This window comes from Camelus dromedarius, chromosome 18 (assembly GCF_036321535.1).
Source record: "Camelus dromedarius isolate mCamDro1 chromosome 18, mCamDro1.pat, whole genome shotgun sequence".
Taxonomy (NCBI): domain Eukaryota; kingdom Metazoa; phylum Chordata; class Mammalia; order Artiodactyla; family Camelidae; genus Camelus; species Camelus dromedarius.
The window spans coordinates 31,541,717-31,562,916 of record NC_087453.1 but is presented as its reverse complement, the minus strand read 5'-3'; the positions used below and the strand labels follow the sequence as shown (position 1 = coordinate 31,562,916).

At 38.1% G+C, this 21,200-nt stretch overlaps 1 protein-coding gene across 1 annotated transcript in view; it reads left to right on the top strand.

Moving 5' to 3' along the window:
• The window catches only part of LOC105101171 (serine palmitoyltransferase 3), a 136,514-nt gene that overhangs the window by 6,742 nt on the left and 108,572 nt on the right, over window positions 1-21,200 (top strand). The window lies entirely within an intron of this gene.

Genomic DNA, 21,200 nt, shown 5'->3' with positions numbered 1-21,200 from the left:
TTCTTTGTGAGACTAACTTCACAATCTGGTTGCTCCCTCTCCTGCTAGTTTCCTTTAGTATTTAATGCTGTCTACACACACACACACACACACACACACACACACTTATTTCCCATCTGTTGTCAGCCTCTGGCTCTAGATTGTGAGCCCCATCTGGGCAGAGATTTCTATCTTACCCACTGCTGAATCCCCAGAACCTAGACCAGAGTCTACATAGTTGCTCAATAATAGTTGTGGAATTAATAAAACCCACATGTTCTTACTAATATATTGTTTGTAAGAATTCTGATTTCAACTTGTTTGTTGTTTAAATTGCCATTTGCTGTCCAGAGGCCTGGTTCTTTAAATGACTGGAAATGCCCTCATATGATAAAGGGGCTTCTTTGTAGACTTCAAAATGTATAACTTCTTAGTAAATAATATGGTAATGTAATTATTTAATAAGTTAATTATCAAATTATTTATCAATAATTTAATTATTCAGTGATTGAATTGATAAATTAAGTATTTAGCATTTTAATTAGTCAATAATTAATTTTTTCCTATACTTTGTTGGAATATATGATTAGTACTCACTGCCCTCCTTTTCAAAATCACTAAGTCACTAGATTATTTTGTGTGACCAGAAGCTACATGCTTTTATATTGATATCCAGATATTACAAATACTCCAAGCCTAGTATCAGGGCATGTGCTTTAAGCAAGTAGAACTTTTTTATGGAAATGAAAATGGAAATTAAATATTATTGATTTATCCCCATGATTCCACTACCTCTTAGCAGGAGAGAAAATGTGCCTGGGTTAGAGGGATAATGACTAATAACCCAGAGTATATAAACCTGTCATATGTTTGTAATGATATCCTGCATTCTCAGGGTTGAGTGTCCAAGAGAAGTCAGTATAATCTGTTTTCCCACCCATAACTCTGTATATGAGATGATTTTTAAAATTTTATTTAACAAACTTTTACATCACACTCTTTGCTAAGAAATTCATAAATACAAGCTTACTTGATCCTTACAAACTTAAGAATTTCATACTGTGACTATCCCCATTTTTCTATATGAGGCAACTGATCACACAAAAGTTAAGTCAGTTTGCCTAAGATTAAACTACTAGTTAGTAGTAGCAGTATTTCCCCAAATAAGAGCCACATGTAGGGAGCTTCCTTCTTTGCATATCTTAGAACACCATGTCAGAGAAATCAATATTATCATTAATGATTGCTGCCACACACAAGGTCCTACCATGTGTTTATGCTTTTTGAATTATTGTTATTTCTTACATGTTGTCTTCAAATTTCACATTCAAGGATCCAGGGTTCAAAGAGGTCAGATTATCACCCATGTGCCTGGCAAGTAATAAAAGGATTTTCTGACCCCTAATATCTTCTAAACTGTCAACACTTCTGCAGTCCTCTGTCCTAGTAAACTGAACCACCATATGGAGATCAGGAGTAGGGCCTCCTCTTTGCACTCCCTGGACTTGAATTCCAGCTTCACATGATAGCTCTGTGACCTTGGACAAGTGGCTCAAACTCTCTGTACCTTAGTTTCCTCATCTGGAAGATGAGGATAAAACTAGTGTCTTCCCAAGAGAGTCGTTGTAAGAATTAACTATGATCGTACATGCAAAGACTTAGAATGTCTTCTTAAAAACTTAACCAGTGCTTTGACCTTTTAACCTTCAGCATCAACTATAGATTCCTATATCCAAGATCTTGTTGGACTCTCATAGCAATACTGTGAAGTAAACAGAATGAGTGCTATTGACCCATTTCAGAGATGAAAGAAACAGAACTCAGAAAAATATTGTGAACAAAGCCACACGGATGTTAGGGACTACCTTAGAATTCCATAGCCAGACAGCAAAGTGGATTTTACATGGTGCACCAGCTAGCAAACTTCATGCACATCTTTCTTTAAAAATCATTGACCTTTGTCTTTACACCTTTCTGTTATATAGCATGCGTATTCCTCAGAATCCCCTTCTTCTGAGCCCTTGCTCATCCTCGACTTCATTTTCAAACACATGCCTCAAACGACATTGAGGACGTTGTAAGGTTTCTTCAGTCTTGCAACATGGTGTGTTTCTCATTCATCTACTCTGACAGTCCTAAATAAACTAGGCTCCAGATCGTGATCACTTGAACCTAGTTATTTGAAGCTAAACACTTGAATAATCATGGCAGAACTGAACTCAGATCTCAGGAAAACATGTTATCTCATTTTCTCAATCTTAGCATCACATTTCTCAATAGGCTACTGAGACTCACATGCCCAACATCTCAAAATGGCCAGTCCAGAGCAAGACACATCCCTATTTACTGCCAGTTTCTAGAGCCTCTACACAATTCTGCCTTTCACAGCACAGAACCAAAAACAAACCCCATAGGAGCCCCTTGTAGTAACATATTTTTCAAAACATACAAATAACTTGGGGCACCTGGGAAAATCCCACAACTGATGTACTTAGATTTGATTTGTTAGTTTATACAAGAGGAAGTGACATTTTCTCTAAGGAGCCATGCTTTCCATTGGTTAAGTCTTAGCAAGACCACTGAATCAGGTGCCTGCCGACTAAGACACAGAAGTTCTCCACAGAGTGGCCTGAGAAAATGATTTAATGGCTGAAATAAATAGGTTTTGAATATCACTTTTCTTTTTTTAAGTGTAGTAGCAGTCTTTGTACCAATCAGATGACTAATGCCTCACACCCCTACATTATGTAGGGCTAATAAATTATGATGGATTAAAGAAAATGCTTGGAAATGCTAAATGTTAATTCAGAAGTACAGGTAAAAGCTAGTCAAGACTAGCCTTGCTCTGGGACAGGTTGCTTCTTTATTTTTTCCTGCATGATATGCCACATAAGAAAAATTAATCATGTAAATATAATCTGTGACCATGGATGTTATCAGAGCTTTGGGGGAAGCAAATAAACAAATTGTTCTGGTGTCATATTCTTTGGGAATTGGTTGTTTGGAGATAGTATGCTTATTTTTCCAAGGAGAAAAAGGTTTTCAAGAAGAATAAAATACACACCACCATCAATGAAAACCAAAGATGCCTGACAGAGAAGCTATATACATTCAAGTAAGCATCATCTCTTTAAGGACACGTGGTCTTCAAAGACAAGCAAAAGCTCAACCATCCTAGTTTCGTAGGCTGCTCTTGACATGTATCTAATATGAGCGGTTTTACAGGGTGACAGGCAGGGAAGAAGGGAGGGAGCCAAGGAGAGTAGGTCTGTACAACCGTGAGCCTGAACCTAATAAACACAGAGAGAAGGAAGGGCAACCGAATCCTTGGCAGGTTTCTCTCTTTCTGGGCAGGAAGGCTTTCTGCTTCTTTAGGTTATTGAATAGCAGGCTCTGTTTGGTCTAGCTTCAGGGGATGGAGAGTTTTTGGTTGAGGCCCAGGGATGGTAGGTAATTCAGCCTCATCAAGATGCAAGAAGAAATTGTTTCAGTTTGATGCCAAGAGGAAAAAAAAAAGAAAAACCTGTTTATAATCCAAGTTCAAAAACCTAAGCTCAGCCAAGGGAGGCTCAGACCACATTTTGTGTGCTCCCAGAGCCCCACCCTTATTAAAACTCCCCTGTGAGTCATCAGCTGCCTGGCATGGGGAGGAAATGCCACAGGACACACCTCACTTTGATGGCAAAGCTGGTCTCTCTGGCTGGTTCATCCTCATGCAGTTTAAGGGACACTTTCCTTTTGATTTTTGGTCATCGGTTCAGAATTTCAACATCCACGGGACTAGTTTACTTCATCAAATATTCTTCCACAATGGATACAAGAGAGACTTTAAAATGAGCAACCACAAATCAGTGAATCACTGTGAGTCATTAAATGCAGGCACTCCCCAAAGATCTGTTCACGTGGCTTTGAAGGGGCCCTTTGGAAAACACATGTCTGATCAGGTTTTTCAGCCACCATTTGCTTAAAACTCATCAATGGTTTCCCTTGTTGCTCAAGGCTGCAGTCCTGAGCTCGGTTTATGAGCTCTGCACAACCTCCCCAGCTTATTCTTCCATCTATTCATCAGGTATTTATGGGATGCCGACTCCATATTGGATGCTGTTCTAGGCACTAACAATGAACAAAGTGAATGGAGTTCCCCTTTTAAAACTGACATACAGCCATGACTGTCCCCTCCCTATCCCTGCCAGCCAACCCCTCCCCCCCGCCCCTTCCCTCCATTCCTCAGGTTCTTCCTTCTGCTGGAAACCCTGTGCCCAGTAAACTACCAACTATTCAGATCTTACTGTAAGCACCACCTTCTTTAGGGAGGCCTTTCTTTTTTCCTGAATGAGGTCAGATCCCACCCTACCCACTCCACAGCACCCTTACGTAGTCATCATTTCCCTTTATGTCAGTATTTGCTCTGCATCTATATGTCCATCTAGACCAGGGGTTGGTAAACTGTTTCCATACTGGGCCAGATAGTACATATTTTCAGCTCTGTTGGACACACAGTCTCTTTCGTGACTGCTTAGCTCTGCCGTTACAGCGTGAAAGCAGCAATAGATGAGACATAAACACATGGGTGTGACTATGTTCCAATCAAACTTATTTTTAAATAAAAGAGCAAAAGCAAGTCAGAGACCACATCTGGCTTGTGAGTCACAATGTGCTGACCTCAGAGCAATGGAACCTCCTGTGATGATGGAGATATTGTATAACTACCCCACCCAGTAAGGTAGGCTCATTGTCAAATGCATGAAATGTGGCTAGTGCCATTGAGGGTCTAAGATCTCTAAATTTATTTAATTTGGATTATTTAAGTTTGAATGTAAGTAGCCATAGGAGACTAGGGATGACTGTATTGGACAGCTCACATAGAGACCATGAATGTCATGAGGTCAAGGGCTCTGTCCCTCTTGGTCACCATTGTGTCACCTGGACCTAACCCAGCAGCTGGCACAGAGTAGGTGTTCCATAGGTGTTTGCTGAGTGAATGAACAAATGTGTCTTATCTGCCCTACCTCCCACTTTAGCTTATGAGCCCCATAAGGATGGGAACCATAAGAGAAACCACCTGAATGACCCTTCCAATGCCCAGCACAGGTGCATGCACATGGTAGTCAGCCCTCCCACAGAGTACTGACAGCTACCAGTACCCAACCAGTAAAGAAGAGAGAGTGGCTATTTTATTTCTAAAATATGTTCCAATCTGTCATGTCTCAAAACTCTAACTTAATCCTTCTTTCTGCTTCAGCCCAGTGTTGTGGACTTCAGAAATTTAACTTAGTCCTGTCTTTTCCTGCTCTATAGCTTAGGGGAAAATGCTTAATGCCCTGTGTCTTATTAAGTGAAGATAATTCAAATCCTATTATAACTACCCACCGCCTAGCTCTTAGGAATATTCTGTAAATAAATGAGATCTTGGCCACAGGAGCTTTGAGCACTTCAGAGATAAGCACTGTTCTCACAAGAACTGAGAACATAGTAACTGAAGAAGGTAGTTAATCTCAGTGCTATTAAAATACTGATGCATTGTTTTCTTTAGTTTATCAGGATAACTTAAGAAAAGCTCTGTGTTCTTCAAATGACCCAGCTGGTTGTAAGATCAGAAGAATGCAGTCATCACAGGGTGATGAAAGACAACCAATTTGTCCCAAAGTTCAATTCTGTCCAATTGACTTTAGAACAACCCACCCCAACTGTCTTCCCAGGGAGGATCCTGGGGTCCTACAACTCTTTCTTCCCTGCATTTCTTTCACTGCTCTCTGAAACAGAAGGTCTGTTTCACCTTGCATAAAAGGCCTATTCAGTTCCAGCTGGCTCTCCACATCTCATCTCCAAGGAGGAAACACGGAAGTCCAGCCAGAAGTCCTTGTAAGGTCCTGTTCTTCTGATTTCCACCCACAAACAAATGCCCATGCTGTCCTGAAAGGCCCTCACCTGTCCCCTCCACGCTTCCCAGTCTTGGCTCACTCTCTCTCATTCACTTATTCCTACAGCAGATTTTCATTAGACACACTGCTGGGGACTCATTTAGATCCCTCCAAGCAATTTTGCCTTTTCTGTAAACCTTCACTCTCAACCTGGGTGTATCTGTGGAAGTCTGGGACTCTCTTCTTGGGCTGCCCTGGCTTACTAGCTGACTTCTCAGGTGATGAAGGGGAAAGAAAAGACAATGGGAAAACAACCTGGCATCTCAAGAACAGAACTGGGGCATCACTAGAAAGAAAGTTTGGAGTAGCTAATACATAAAGAACTTGTCCCCTCAGAAAATTCCATGTTTCTAATCTGTCTTTCTCTCTCTTTGACTTCTGTGGTCACTGAAGCCTAAATCTTGTAATGTGCTTTTTTTTTTTTTTTCTTTCATGCACCACCTAACACAGAGAGATGCTCAATAAATCAAAAAATGAGTCTTTGACTCAGTTGATTTCCTGGCAAAAACTTCCGCAGATTGATCGATTGATTGACTGATTGATTAAATATCTCATTCCATTTTTTTTAACTGATGTATAGTTGATTTACAATGTTATGTTAGTTTCAGGTCTACAACATAGTGATTCAAAATTTTTATAGATTATACTCCAGTTAAGTTTATTAAACAATATTGGTTATATTCCCTGTGCTCTACACTACATCCTCTTATCTTACTTATATTATACCTAGTAGTTTGTACCCCTTTCTTAAACACCTTCCTCTAACTTGCCCCTCCCTACTGATAATCACTATTTTTTTCTCTTATTTCTGAATCTATTTCTGTTTTGTTATATTCATTTGTTGTATTTTTTTTGGACTAAAGACAGAATATACAGTATTTATCTTTCTCTGTCTGATATACTTCCCTAAACATATTGTCCTCAAGTTCCATCCATATCGTTGCAAATGACAAAATTTCATTCTTTTTTATGGCTGAGTATTATTCCATTGTATATATGTATACATATATATCTTTTTTTAACATTATTTATTGATGTATAATCATTTTACAATGTTGTGTCAAATTCCAGTGTAGAGCACAATTTTTCAGTTACATATGAACATATATATATTCATTGTCACATTTTTTTCCTCTGTGAGCTACCATAAGATCTTGTGTATATTTCCCTGTGCTGTACAGTATAATCTTGTCTATCCATTCTACAATTTTGAAATCCCATCTATCCCTTCCCAACCTCCACCCCCTTGGAAACCACAAGTTTGTATTCTATGTCTATGAGTCTCTTTCTGTTTTGTATTTATGTTTTGTTTGTTTGTTTTTGTGTTTTTTTTTTTTTTTTAGATTTCACATATGAGTGATCTCATGTGGTATTTTTCTTTCTCTTTCTGGCTTACTTCACTTAGAATGACATTCTCCAGGAGCATCCATGTTGCTGCAAATGGCATTATGTTGTCAATTTTTTATGGCTGAGTAGTATTCCACTGTATACATATACCACTTCTTCTTTATCAGGTCATCCATTGATGGACATTTAGGCTGTTTCCATGTCTTAGCTATTGTAAATAGTGCTGCTATGAATATTGGGGTACAGGTGTCATCCTGAAGTGGGGTTCCTTCTAGATATATGCCCAGGAGTGGGATTCCTGGGTCATATGGTAAGTTTATTCCTAGTCTTTTGAAGAATCTCCATACTGTTTTCCACAGTGGCTGCACCAAACTGCATTCCCACCAGCAGTGTAGGAGGGTTCCCTTTTCTCCACAGCCTCTCCAGCATTTGTCATTTGTGGATTTTTGAATGATGGCTGTTCTGCCTGGTGTGAGGTGATACCTCATTGTAGTTTTGATTTGCATTTCTCTGATAATTAGTGATATTGAGCATTTTTTCATGTGCCTATTGATCATTTGTATGTCTTCCTTGGAGAATTGCTTGTTTAGGTCTTTTGCTTATTTTTGGATTGGGTTGTTTGGTTGTTTCTTATTAAGTGGTATGAGCTGCTTATATATTCTGGGAATCAAGCCTTTGTAGGTTTCATTTGCAAAAATTTTCTCCCATTCCTTAGGTTGTCTTTTTATTTTACTTATGGTTTCCTTTGCTGTGCAGAAGCTTGTAAGTTTCACTAGGTCCCATTTGTTTATTCTTGCTTTGATTTCTATTGCTTGAGAAGACTGTTCTAGGAGAACATTTTTGAGATGTATGTCAGATACTCTTTTGCCTATATTTTCTTCTAGGAGATTTATTGTATCTTGTCTTATGTTTAAGTCTTTGATCCATTTTGAGTTGATTTTTGTGTATGGTGTAAGGGAGTGTTCTAGCTTCATTGCTTTACATGCTGCTGTCCAGTTTTCCCAACACCATTTGCTGAAGAGACTGTCTTTATTCCATTGTATATTCTTGCCTCCTTTGTCGAAGATGAGTTGACCAAAAGTTTGTGGGTTCATTTCTGGGTTCTCTATTCTGTTCCATTGGTCTATATGTCTGTTTTTGTACCAATAGCATGCTGTCTTGATGACTGTAGCTCTGTAGTGTAGTCTTAAGTCTTGGAGAGTTATTCCTCCAGCCTCTTTCTTTCTCTTCAGTAATGCTTTGGCAATTTTAGGTCTTTGAATGGTTCTGTATAAATTTTATTATGATTTGTTCTAGTTCTGTGAAATATATCCTGGGAAATTTGATGGGGATTGCATTAAATCTGTAGATTGCCTTGGGCAGTGTGACCATTTTAACAATATTGATTCTTCCAATCCAAGAACATGGAATATCTTTCCATTTTTTAAAGTCTTCTTTAATTTCCTTCATGAATGGTTAATAGTTTTCTGTGTATAATTCTTTCACCTCCTTGGATAGATTTATTCCTAGGTATTTTATTACTTTGGGTGCTATTTTAAAGGGGATTGTCTCTTTACTTTCTTTTTCTGTTGATTCATCATTAGTGTAAAGAAATGCATCTGATTTTTGAATGTTAATCTTGTAACCTGCTACCTTGCTGAATTCTTCGATCAGCTCTAGTAGTTTTTGTGTGGACCTTTTTAGGGTTTTCTATATATAGTAACATGACGTTGGCATATAGTGACACTTTTACTTCTTCTTTTCCAATTTGGATCCCTTTTATTTCTCTCTCTTGCCTGATTGCTGTGGCTAGGATTTCCAGGACTATGTTGAATAGGAGTGGTGATAGTGGGCAGCCTTGTCTTGTCCCAGGTTTTAGTGGGAAGCTTTTGAGCTTTTCACCATTGAGTACTATGCTGGCTGTAGGTTTGTCATATATAGCTTTTATGATGTTGAGATATGTTCCCTCTATACCCACTTTGGTGAGAGTTTTTATCATAAATGGGTGTTGAATTTTTTCAAATGCTTTTTCTGCATCTAATAAGATGATCATGTGGTTTTTGTCCTTTCTCTTGTTGATGTGATGTATTGCATTGATTGATTTGCATATTTTGAACCACCCTTGTGTCCCTGGGATGAACCCTACTTGGTTATGATGTATGATTTTTTTTGTGTGTTGTTGGATTCTATTTGCTAATATTTTGGTGAGCATTTTTCATCTGTGTTCACCAGTGATATTGGCCTATAATTCTCTCTTTTGGTAGTGTCTTTGCCTAGTTTTGGTATCAGGGTGATGGTGGCTTCATAGAATGAGTTTGGGAGTATTCTCTCCTTTTTAATCTTCTAGAAGAGTTTGAGAAAGACTGGTATGAGTTCTTTGTATGTTTAGTATAATTCCCCAGTGAAGCCGTCTGGTTCTGGACTTTTTATTGCTATTTCGATTTCATTTCTAGTGATCAGTTTTTCAAGTGGTCAGTTTCTTCTTGATTCAGTCTTGGTGGACTGGATGTTTCCAGAAACTTGTCCATCTCCTCTAGGTTATCTAGTTTGGTTCCATATAGTTTTTCATAATATTCTTGTATGATATTCTGTATTTCTATTTTAATTGTTGTAATTTTTCCATTTTCCTTTCTTATTTTGCTTATTTTTGCTCTCCCTTATTTCTTCTTTGTGAGTTTGGCCAGAAGTTTGTTGATTTTATTTACTTTTTCAAAAAAACAGCTTTTGGTTTGATTGATTTTTTCTATTTTTTTTTAATCTCTATTTTATTTATTTCCTCCCTGATCTTTATAATTTCCTTCCTTCTGCTGCCTTTTGGGTTTTTTTGTTCTTCTTTTTGTAGTTCTTTTAGTTGGTGTGTTAAATTGTTTATTTGAGATTGTTCTTTTTTGAGGAAGGCCTGTATTGCTATAAACTTCCCTCTTAGCACTGCCTTTGCTGTGTCCCATAAATTTTGTGTGGTTTTGCTTTCATCTTCTTTTGTCTCAAGGTATTTTTTAATTTAAGCTTTGATTTCCTCATTGACCTATTGGTTTTTTAATAGCATATTGTTTAATCTCCATGCTTTCCTTTTGTTCTCCGTTGTTTCTCTGTTTTTGATTTCTAGTTTCATGGCATTGTGGTCAGTAAAGATGCTTGAGATAATTTCTATCTTCTTAAAATTGTTGACATTTCTTTTCTGCCCAAGTACATGATCAGTCCTAGAAAATGTTCCATGTGCACTTGAAAAGAATGTATAACTTACTTTTGGGGGGTGTAATGCTCTGAAAATATCCACAAAATCTAATTTTTCTATTGTATTATTTAATTTCTCTGTTGCTTTATTTATTTTCTGTCTGGAAGATCTGTCTAGTGATGCTAATGCGGTTTTAAAATCTCCAGCTATGATTGTATTCCCATCAACATCCCCCTTTATCTCTGTTAGTTATTGTTTTACGTATTTTGGTGCTCCTACATTGGGAGCATATATATTAACAAGTGTAATATCCTCATCTTGTATCACTCCTTTAATCATTATAAAATGTCCTTCTTTATATTTCTTTATGGCTTTTGTTTTAAAGTCTATTTTGTCTGAAATCTTCTGCAACACCTGCTTTTTTGGCTTTTCCATTTGCATGGAATATCCTTTTCCATCCTTTCACTCTCAATCTATATGTTTCCTTCTCCCTAACATGGGTCTTTTATATGCAGCATATTGAAGGTTCTTGCTATATTATCCAGTCTGCCACTCTGTGTCTTTTGACTGGAGCATTTAGTCCATTAACGTTTACAGTAAATAATGATAGATGTGTGTGTATTGCCATTTTGAACTTATCTTTGCAGTTGATTTGGTATTTCGTCTTTGTTCCTTTCTTCTTCCTTTTGTGGTTTGGTAATTTTCCTTTGTATTATCATGGATTTGAATTAGTTTTTGTGACACCTTTGTAAGTTTTTGGCTTGTGGTTACCCTTTTTTGTAAGTCCAAGTAACATGATCTCAAACCCATCCTACTGAGAACAAAAACATTTTAAGTGAAAAAAAAAATTCTATATTTTCCTGTCTCCCTCTCCCACTCTCAATGATTTGTATGTCTTCTTTTATAATTTTGCGTTTACTTTATTTGTAATTCATGAGTTATCACCTTTCCAGTTATGAGTTCTTCATTTCTGTAGCATCCTGCTTCTTTTCTGTTTAGAGTAGAACTTTTAATATTTCTTTTACCATGGGTTTAGTGTTGCTAAACTCTTTTAGTTTTTGCTTGTCTGTGAAATTCTTTATCTCTCCTTCTATCCTAAAGGTTAGCCTTGCTGGATATGGAATCCAAGGTTGCATCTTTTTTCATTCAGGACTTTGAATATATCTTGCCACTCCCTTCTGGCCTATAGTGTTTGTGTAGAGAAATCAGCTGAGAGCCTTCTGGGGGTTCCTTTGTAACTCACTCTTTGCTTTTCTCTTGCTGCCTGTAGGATCATTTCTTTATCCTTGATTCTGGCCATCTTGATTATGATATGACTTGGTGTGGTTCTGTTTGGGTTCTTCCTGTTTGGGACCCTTTGAACTTCCCGTACTTGGATATCTGATTCCTTCTTTAAGTTTGGGAAGTTTTCAGTCATGATTTCTTCAAATATCTTTTCAATTCCCTTTGATCTTTCTTCCCCTTCTGGGACCACTATTAAGCAAAGATTGGCATGCTTTATATTATCCCGTAGGTCCCTTATGTTGCTTTCATTTGCTTTTGTTTGTTTATCTTGCAGTTGTTCTGATTGAGGGCTTTCTGTGTCCTGTCTTCTAGGTCACTAATTCATTCCTCTGCATTATCTAGTCTGCTTTGCACAGCCTTTAGATCCATTCTTATCTCAGCCAATAAGTTTACCAATTCTACTTGGGTCTTCTTTATAGCTTTGATTTCATTTTTGACATATTTTATATCTCTAAACACTATCTCTTTTAGTTCCTTCAATAATTTGATCACTCCTTTTTTGAAACCTTGATCTAGAAGGCTATTGATGTCTATTTCATTGATCATTCTTTTAGGGGATTTCTCTTGTTCTTTTAATTGGGAATGGTTTCTCTGCTTCTTCATCTTGCTCATATCTCTCTGGCACTGTGGCTTATGTATTATCAGTTATCTATTGTGGTCCTTAAAGAAGTTTATTTATTTATCTATCTAATGCCTATGTAGGAATAAAACTTAAAAAAAAAAGGAGAGAGAGAAAAAGAGAATTTTAAAAGAAGGGAGAAAAAGGTTTGAAAACAATGTATAATCAATTATAGAATCGCAATTTGAATCAGACTAGCATTCGAGTTGAGACATCTTTTTTAAAAACCCTTAAAAAAAAAAGGAAAAAGATCAGAAAACGATATTTGAAACCTATTTATAATCAATAACAAGAGATCAAAACTAAAAGAAATGAAAATGAAATCAGGTGGATTCTTTTAAAATAATAATAATATAACTACTTTAAAAGAAAAATTTAAAAAGCAGTTAAAACTAGAAGCATATACAATTGTTTAGAAAGTAGAAATTAAAAAGGTAATAGAAAATAGAACAGGTAAAAAAGATAAAACAGAGAATTTTAAGAGAAGAAAGAAAAGTTTTGAAAACAATGTATAATCAATTATAGAAGAGAAATTTGAATCAGACTAGCATTCATGTTGAGACATATTTTTAAAAACCCTTTAAAAAAAGGAAAAATGATTTAAAAAAATGATATTTGAAGCCTATTTATAATCAATAACAGGAGATCAAACCCAAAAGAAATTAAAATGAAATCAGGTGGATTTAAAAAAAAATAATATAATTACTTTAAAAGAAAAATTTAAAAGGAATTAAAACTAGAAGCACACAAAATTGTTTAGAAAGTAGAAGTTAAAAATGTAATAAAAAATAGAACAGGTAAAAAAAGATATGATAAAGAGAATTTTGAAAAAGGGGAGAAAAAAAGGTTTGAAAACTGTAAAATGAGTAATTGAATAGCAAGTTGAAGCAGAATAGCAATCGGGTTGAAACATCTCTTAAAAACCTTTAAAAAAAGGTGAAAAGAGGAAAGAAAATATATTTGAAACCTGTGTATAATCAATAACAGGAGATCAATACCAAGAGAGATAAAAATGACATGACGCGGATTTTTTAAAATAATATTATTTTAAAAGAAAAATTTAAAAGGTATTAAAACTGGGAGGATATATAATTGTTTGAAAAGTAAAAATTAAAAAGGTAATAGAAAATACAACAGGTAAAAACAGATTAAAAAAAAAAAAAAAAGGTGTGTAGGGAGTGTTCTCCTGGAGACAGTGTGCTCTTAATGAGAAATCTTTCTGTCTTTGCCCTGTTTCGCAAACTCAGCTTGCTTTTTCCAGAGGCCCTCCGTTGGGGCCCTCGTCTATGCTGCTCCCAGTGCCTGTCAGCAAGCAGATCGTGCCTCCTTCCAGTACAGCATTCCTGCCACAAAGGCAGGGGGCCACACGCTGTCTCCTGGCGCCAGTCGCTCCATGGCTCTGTGCTGCTGCGTGCTGTGCCTCGGGGCAGGAGGCCACCCACCGTCTCCTGGAACAGGTCACTCAGCAGCTCCACGGCCGCCCTGCACTCTGCCCGGGGTCGGCGCTCCGCAGGCGGGCCCTGGGAAGACCTCGGAAGAGCCCCGCCCATGCTCTGTGTCCAAACTCAGCTCCTTGTTTGTCCTGGCCGCGCGAACTTTGCGAGGCACCAGGGTGGAAGGATCCTAACTGACTCAGGCTGCAAACAAGTTGCTGTCTGTCCTTTGAGGCTGCTGAGCCCCTAGGCATGGATTCAGGTTTCGCCCCCGTCCCCACCGGGTGCCAAGCGCTGGAGGATATGGCTGCCGAACCTGAGCCCCGTCTCTCCTCGCTGAAAACCTTCCTTGGGCTTTCAGAGATGGGTATGCACCTTTTCCCCCAGGGCACATCAGCCGTGCTGTTTTATGGAGGGCCCAGGTTGTTCTGCCCTGTGCACACACTCATCCATGTTGCGCAGCCCCCTGCAGTCCCCCAGGGCTGCCTCATTGCAGCCCTCCTGGTCCTTTGCCTGGCTCGGGCAGCTTGTCCTGGCCCCCAGCTCCCGGTTCGGGTATCGGGCTGGGTGTCGCAGGGACCCTCTGTGCCCACTTAACTTAGTTCTGTAGGTCAAGGGCTGCTCCATACAGATCTGAGCCTCAGAGGCTCCCCCTCCGTCCTGCTGGCCTCTCCTTTGGAGAAGGGGAGACCCAGCGAGCGAACTAGCGTCAGTCCTCCTTTGCCGCTCCCTCCCCACGGGACTGGTCCCAAACTGTTTTGCCTTTTCGTCTTTCTTTTTTTCCTTTCTCCTACCAGATTTTTGGCGTCTTTGTCTTTTGAAGAAGACAATGTTCTGTAGGAGTTCTGCAGGTACTCTGGTTGGCTGAGTGGGTCCGTGGATGTGAGTCTCAGTGTATCTATGGGAGAGGGTGAGCCACAAGCATTCTATTACTCCGCCATCTTGGCCTCGTCCCTACATATATATCTTTATCCAGTCATTTGTCGATGGACACCTAGGTTGCCTCCATGTCTTGTTTATTGTCTATTGCTATGAACATTGGGGTGCATATGTTTTCAAATTAGTGTTTTCATTTTCTTTGGATATTTACCCAGGAGTGGAACTGCTGGATCATGTGATTGTTCTATTTTTAATATTTTGAGGAACCTCCATACTGTTTTCCATAATGGCTGCACCAATTTACATTCCCACATTTAAATTTGAATTTTGGCCCACCCAGACTGGTCCTGATACAAACTGTTCCTTGGGGAGGTAACTCAGTTCTCAGACTTCTTCCAAATGCTTCTAAACGAGGGTTAGATATGAAAGAATTTGAATGCAATTCCTGTAGTACAAATTCATTAAGGTAATACCAGATGTCATAATAAATGAGCCGCCAAATCACAATGGTGTAATCCAATTGAAGTTTATTCCTCACTCATATTCAGTCTAATTGGCAGTGATAGGAAGTTGGAGGGGGAGATGATGAGGACTCTGTTCCACATGGTAATTCAGGGAACAAGGTTGGTGAAATCTCTGGACACTATACTGTGTGGCTTCCAAGGTCACCTTGGCCATCAGAATTCAGATGGCAACAGGGGAAAGAGAGAAACAGATGGATCAGGAGAGAGGCTTTTGTGGGCCAGGCATGGAAATGGCACATTTCAGTTTTACCAACTTCACGTTGGTCCAAACTCAATCAAGTGGTCACACTTGTCTGCAAGGGATGTGGGGAGTGTAGTCCAGCTTGTGAGAAAGAGGGGAGGGAAATGGTTTGATGCACAGCCAGCCTTTGCCACACTGGACAATGTTGTTAAAATATTTGAGATATATGAAATGCCTGAGATATAATAAGAGATTTTTTTTTTTTGCAAATGATTCTTTATTTTCCACCCTTTTGTTAAATAACTTGTCTTTTAAAAATACTATTGTAGTAAAATGTGTTGAGTGTTATAATGGTGTTATGCAGTGAGAATATATAGCTGAGATCTTTTTAGGAAATGAAGCCAGAGCTGAGTCTTAAACAGGAGCTATTAGGCAGACGAAGGGTGTCCAAGTGTTGTGTAGAGATGAGGGGGAGGGGGCAGCAGAGAACACTTGGAAAAAGGAGTAGAAACTGAGGAAGTTGTAGGAAAGTGGCAACATGAGAGGCTTGGAGGGGATAAAAATCATGGTGTGAAATTAAAACAACTCAACTATTTGTGATAAGATGGTATAAGTTAGAGTAGCCTGAGACATATGAGTTTCACAAAGCTTTTTTTAAACTTTTTTTTATTGAGTTATAGTCAGTTTACAATGTTGTGTCAATTTCCAGCATGGATAACAATTTTTCACTTATACCTAATTAAACTTACAAGCTTCTGGACAGCAAAGGAAACCATGAACAAAACAAAATGACAACCTATGGAATGGTACAAAGCATTTTTAAACACATATTTATAAAAGATACGATGACACAAGGCTGAGATTAAAGTACGCATTTGTTAAAATCACCAACAACTTTAAGACATTAAGTACTGTTCCAACTAAGGTAGAACCACGTCCTCTCATCATTCTTGTGTCATTCCACTTGCATGAGACTGGGTGCTACATCATTTATGTAACTTTAGCCAGATCTGATTGACATTCCAAAGTATTTTAGAAGAGAAATAAATGGTAACTTTGAAATCAATAAGACTCTCAAATGTTTTAGAGTAAAAGTAGAGGATTCTACTGAGGAAAAAAGCATTTTGAATTTTATCTGCCATTGGGAATGAAAATTATATACATGTGTGTGTTTATATATATAGTTTATACACACACACACAATAAGGAATGCATACTTATCAGTCAGAACAGGGTGCTCATTAGCCAATAAGAATGGATGCTAAGAACGAACAACTGAGATGAATATATTGATGTGTATGAGATGAATATCAGTCTCCCCCCCCCCCACCACAGTCTCATCTAGTCTACAGTTCTTGTTACCCCCTTGACTGGGGATGAGAGCTGGTCTGAAGGGATACTTTAGGCTACAAATAGTAGTGGAAGATTCAAATATAGGTAGATTAAAAAGATTTTGTTATTCTCACATAATAAGAGCCTAGAGTTGGGAAGGGTCTAGATTTGGGTGGTCTCTGGATTGGTTGATTCACTGACTTAACAGTGTCTTTAAGGTCCTCAGGGCTTTCCACCTCTTTTTTCTACCATCTTTTATGCATAAATAAATATCTTCCCTTTGTGGCCAAAAATAGTTGCTTTAATTCCAAATGTCCCAAGCAGACACAACAATGTAAGTCTAGAGAAGAACAGAGCATTTTTTTGCATCCAGTTTTTTTCTTAAGTAAAGCCTGTCTCAAAATTCACCCAAAGGACTTTCTCTCAGTTCCCATTGGCTAGCACTGGTCCACATGTCTAAACCAGTCACTGGCAAGAACCACTATGGCTAGCTTGGACTAATCATGCTTTACCTTCTGAAGCAGGGTCAGGGTTACTAAGGCTCTTCCAGTAATAAATAAGGAGTGTGTGTTTGTAAGGTAGGCAACCAACAGTGTCTGTGTAACAAACCCCACTAGATGAGATTTGAAAGGAAAGTTTATAGTCCTTGCACACACTTGTACTCAAGTTTCAGTGTTTAAGCTCATGAAACCTAAAATTATATTCCATCCCCAAGTTTCATTTCTTCTGGAGTAATGGCAACTGGACCCGAGGGCTGGTTCAGGATTCTGAGGGAGAAGTGCTAGTATCTAACCCAGAGTGAAGATTGGACTTCTTACTATCTCTAAAAGTCCATCCCATACAATAGTACTCACATGGGGTTATCAGAAATGAAATCAACTTTAGACACTCAGATGGTCTTTATCCTTGAAAGCATCTTTATATTTTATCTGTAGAGATAGGTGGATTAATCAGGATGAATAATATTAATTGCTGAAATAGAAAAATCATAAATTTCACTAGATCAACACAGTGAGTTTTATTAATCACATATGGAAAACTTATTGAGATCAGACACCCCCCCCCCAATCTTGTAGCTTCACCACCTGGATCCAGTGACCTACAAGTTGCCCATGGTAGAGGAAGAGATAGATGGAGAAGGCACACGAGCTCTTGATTGCCTCAACCCAGAAGTGACACAAGCCATTTCTACTCATAGTCCATTAGCCAGAACGAGTCATATGGCCCTCCATAATTGCAAAGAAAGCTGGGAAACATAGAAAACATCATTTTTGCCAAAACATTTGAGCAGGTTTTGCACTGTGTCAATTTAGTCAAACTGGAACCTCATCTCTAAAAATTTCCTGGTTGGGGTTGAACCCAAGATAAACTGTGTGATATTGGAAAGGGGGAGAACTCATTATAATATAAAGGCCACTGAAAGGCATGAGATACAGTTGCAATATGTAAACCTTGTTGCTGATCTGTGGGCTCCTTTTGTTGACAAGGGCAGCGACTGAGCTTGTGGCTTCTCCAGGTCCTGCTAGGTTCCTTCAGCTTCTCTGAGTTCTGAGACTGGTGAGTTTGCATATTCATGGCAAAGGGCTCCAATACTTTGTGAAGGACACATTCATCATCAAAGTTGAATAAGGTGCCAGACTGACATAGATTCTGGTTTGTCCTTTTTTTTTTTTTAACTTTTTTATTGATTTATAATCATTTTACAATGTTATGTCAAATTCCAGTGTTCAGCACAATTTTTCAGTTATACATGAACATATATATATTCATTGTCACATTTTTTTCTCTGTGAGCTACCATAAGATTTTGTGTATATTTCCCTGTGCTATAGAGTATAATCTTGTTTATCTATTCTACAATTTTGAAATCCCTTCTATCCCTTTCCACCCTCCACCCCCTTGGCAACCACAAGTTTGTATTCTATGTCTATGAGTCTATTTCTGTTTTGTATTTACGCTTTGTTTTGTTTGTTTTGTTTTGTTTTTTGAAATCCAGTTTGTCCTAATGGGTCCCCACTTGTCTTCACTTTCCTATGTTTTAGGCCCAATTCTTCCCAATTGCTGGCCCTGCTACTGACCTACAAAAACTCCAGTTCAACAACCAGATGCAGAAGCAGCAGCCTTCCATAGACTAGATGTATGTGTGTGTGTGTATGTGTATATATATATACACACACACACTTTATTGAGATACAACTTACACACTCTACAATTCACCCATTAGAAGTGTATAGTTCAGCAGCTTTTAGTTTAATCACAGAGTTACGCAGCCATCACTACAGTCAGTTTTCATCATCCCCCCAAAACACTTGTACTCAGTAGCAGTCAGTAGCCATTTCTTCCCAAACTCCACCCCTCGCACTGAATCAGCCGCTAATCTGCCTCTCTCTCTGTGGATTTGCCTATTCTGGATATTTCATCTAAATTGAATCATACAAGATGTGGTCTTTTGTGAATAGCTTCTTTCATTTAGCATAATTTTTTCATGGGTCGTTTATGTTGGAGCATTTGTCAGTATATTTTCTGTATTTATTGTCAAACAATAATCCATTGTATGATTGTCCTACACTAATTTATACATTCATCAGTTAATGGACATCTGGGTTGTTTCCACATTACCTGTTTTGAATAAAACTACTATGAACATTTGAGTACAAGTTTTTTGTTTTTAATTGAGGTATAGTCAGTTACAATGTGTCAATTTCTGAGTAAAAGTTTTTGTGTGGACATGTTTTTGCATTTCTTTTGGGTACACCTAAAGAGAATTTCTGGGTTACATGGCAACTCTATGTTTAACCTTTAGAAAAACGGTTATGTATGAGAATCACAATTTCTTCACATCTTTGATGACACTTGTATTAAGGCATGTGTATGTTGTGGGGAGTGTATAGCTCAGGTGGTAGAGTGCATGCTTAGCATGCACAATGTCCTGGGTTCAATCTCCAGTACCTCCACTAAAAGTAAACAAATTAAAAATACCTAATTACCTCTTCCCAAAGGAAAACAACCTAAAAAATTAATAAAGTTTATATATAAAAAAAGACTTGTGTACATTGGTGTACTCAATGATATCCCAAATTTTTCTCAGATCCTATTCACTTTTCTTGATTTTTTTCTCATTTTGAAGGAGAGGGCTTGTATAAACACTATTTATGTGTCTTCAAATTTAGTGCTGCTTTCATCTTTGAATATAATTCTACTGTTGAACACCACTAGTAATTTTTGTTTATTATTACATTTTTTAATTCCAGAAATTCCATTTTTCTTCTTTTTTATAATTTCTTCTCTTTATTGATATTTTCTACTTGATGAGACATTGTTATCACGTTTTCTTTTACTTCTTATAGCTTGGTTTCCTTTGGTTCCTTGAATCTATTTATAACAGCTGCTTTGAAGTCTTTGTAAAGCCCAACATCTTCATTCGTCTCATAGGCAGTTTCTGTTGCCTGATGTTTTTCTCTTTTTTAGGTCACATTTTCCTACTTCTTGTATGGCTCATAGTTTCAGTTGAAGATCGGACATTTTAGATTATATATTGTAGCAACTCCGGATACTAATCCCTTCCTCCACACCTCCCCTGGGAATTTTTGTTGTTGTCCTTGCTTATTTACTTGTTTAGTAGCTTGGCTCGGCTATTTTCATAAAGTGTCTTTACCTCCCAATGTGAAGCCTCTGACACTGCTCCTCAGAGGTACAGCCTTGGCCCATGTGCTGGGATGACTGTGGTTTTAGCAAAACCTTCCTGGCCTGTCTGTTCCCTGACCTGTCTGCCTCCAAGAAGATATGCCATTTTCTCTCTGATAAATAAAATTACATTACATTAAATTAAAAATATGTAAAGTTATGGGAGAGAGGGTAAAATCAATTTTGGTTTGGGCTGATGGACATTGTTGGAAACATCTCCTTTGTTATATAACTATTTTCCAGAACAAGGTCACAGGGGCCAAAAAAAAAAAAAAAAAAAAAAAAAAAGGAAAAGAAAAGAAACGAAAAATTACACAGTTCTGGACTGTGCACCCAAATGAGGGTTTTATTTGCTTCTGTAGACAGTCTGTTACATACAGTGCAGGTTTGCCTCAGAGCCAATGTAAGCAGAAAGTTCCCATGGATTTCAGAGGAAATGCTCTGCTTGATTTGGCAACATATGGAGCTCAGAAATAGATACAGGGCCAGGTTAGGAAAAAGGGAAAACACCTTGAGACTCCCAGGATGGCCTTGAATATCCTGGAAGTTTCTCTGTTATATGTGCTGATGTGACTTTGCCATCCTCTAAGATAGCCAGAGGAGTTAATTTGTGAGCCACTAAGTCAGGGTTCTGAAGTCACCCACACTGGGCACCCTTCACTCACCCTTCGTCTATGGCGCCCTTAGAAGCAGTGAGTCCTGAAATTCAGTCCTAAGCTTCCTGCTATTCTTTTTATCTTGTCCTTTATCACATTCACCTTCAACTGTGGTGCACGTTGAGCCTCAGATTCATTGAGGCCCAGATCTTCTCCTTTAGTCAGGCCTCTCTTACCTCCTGCATCTCTAACTGCCCAGAAAACATGT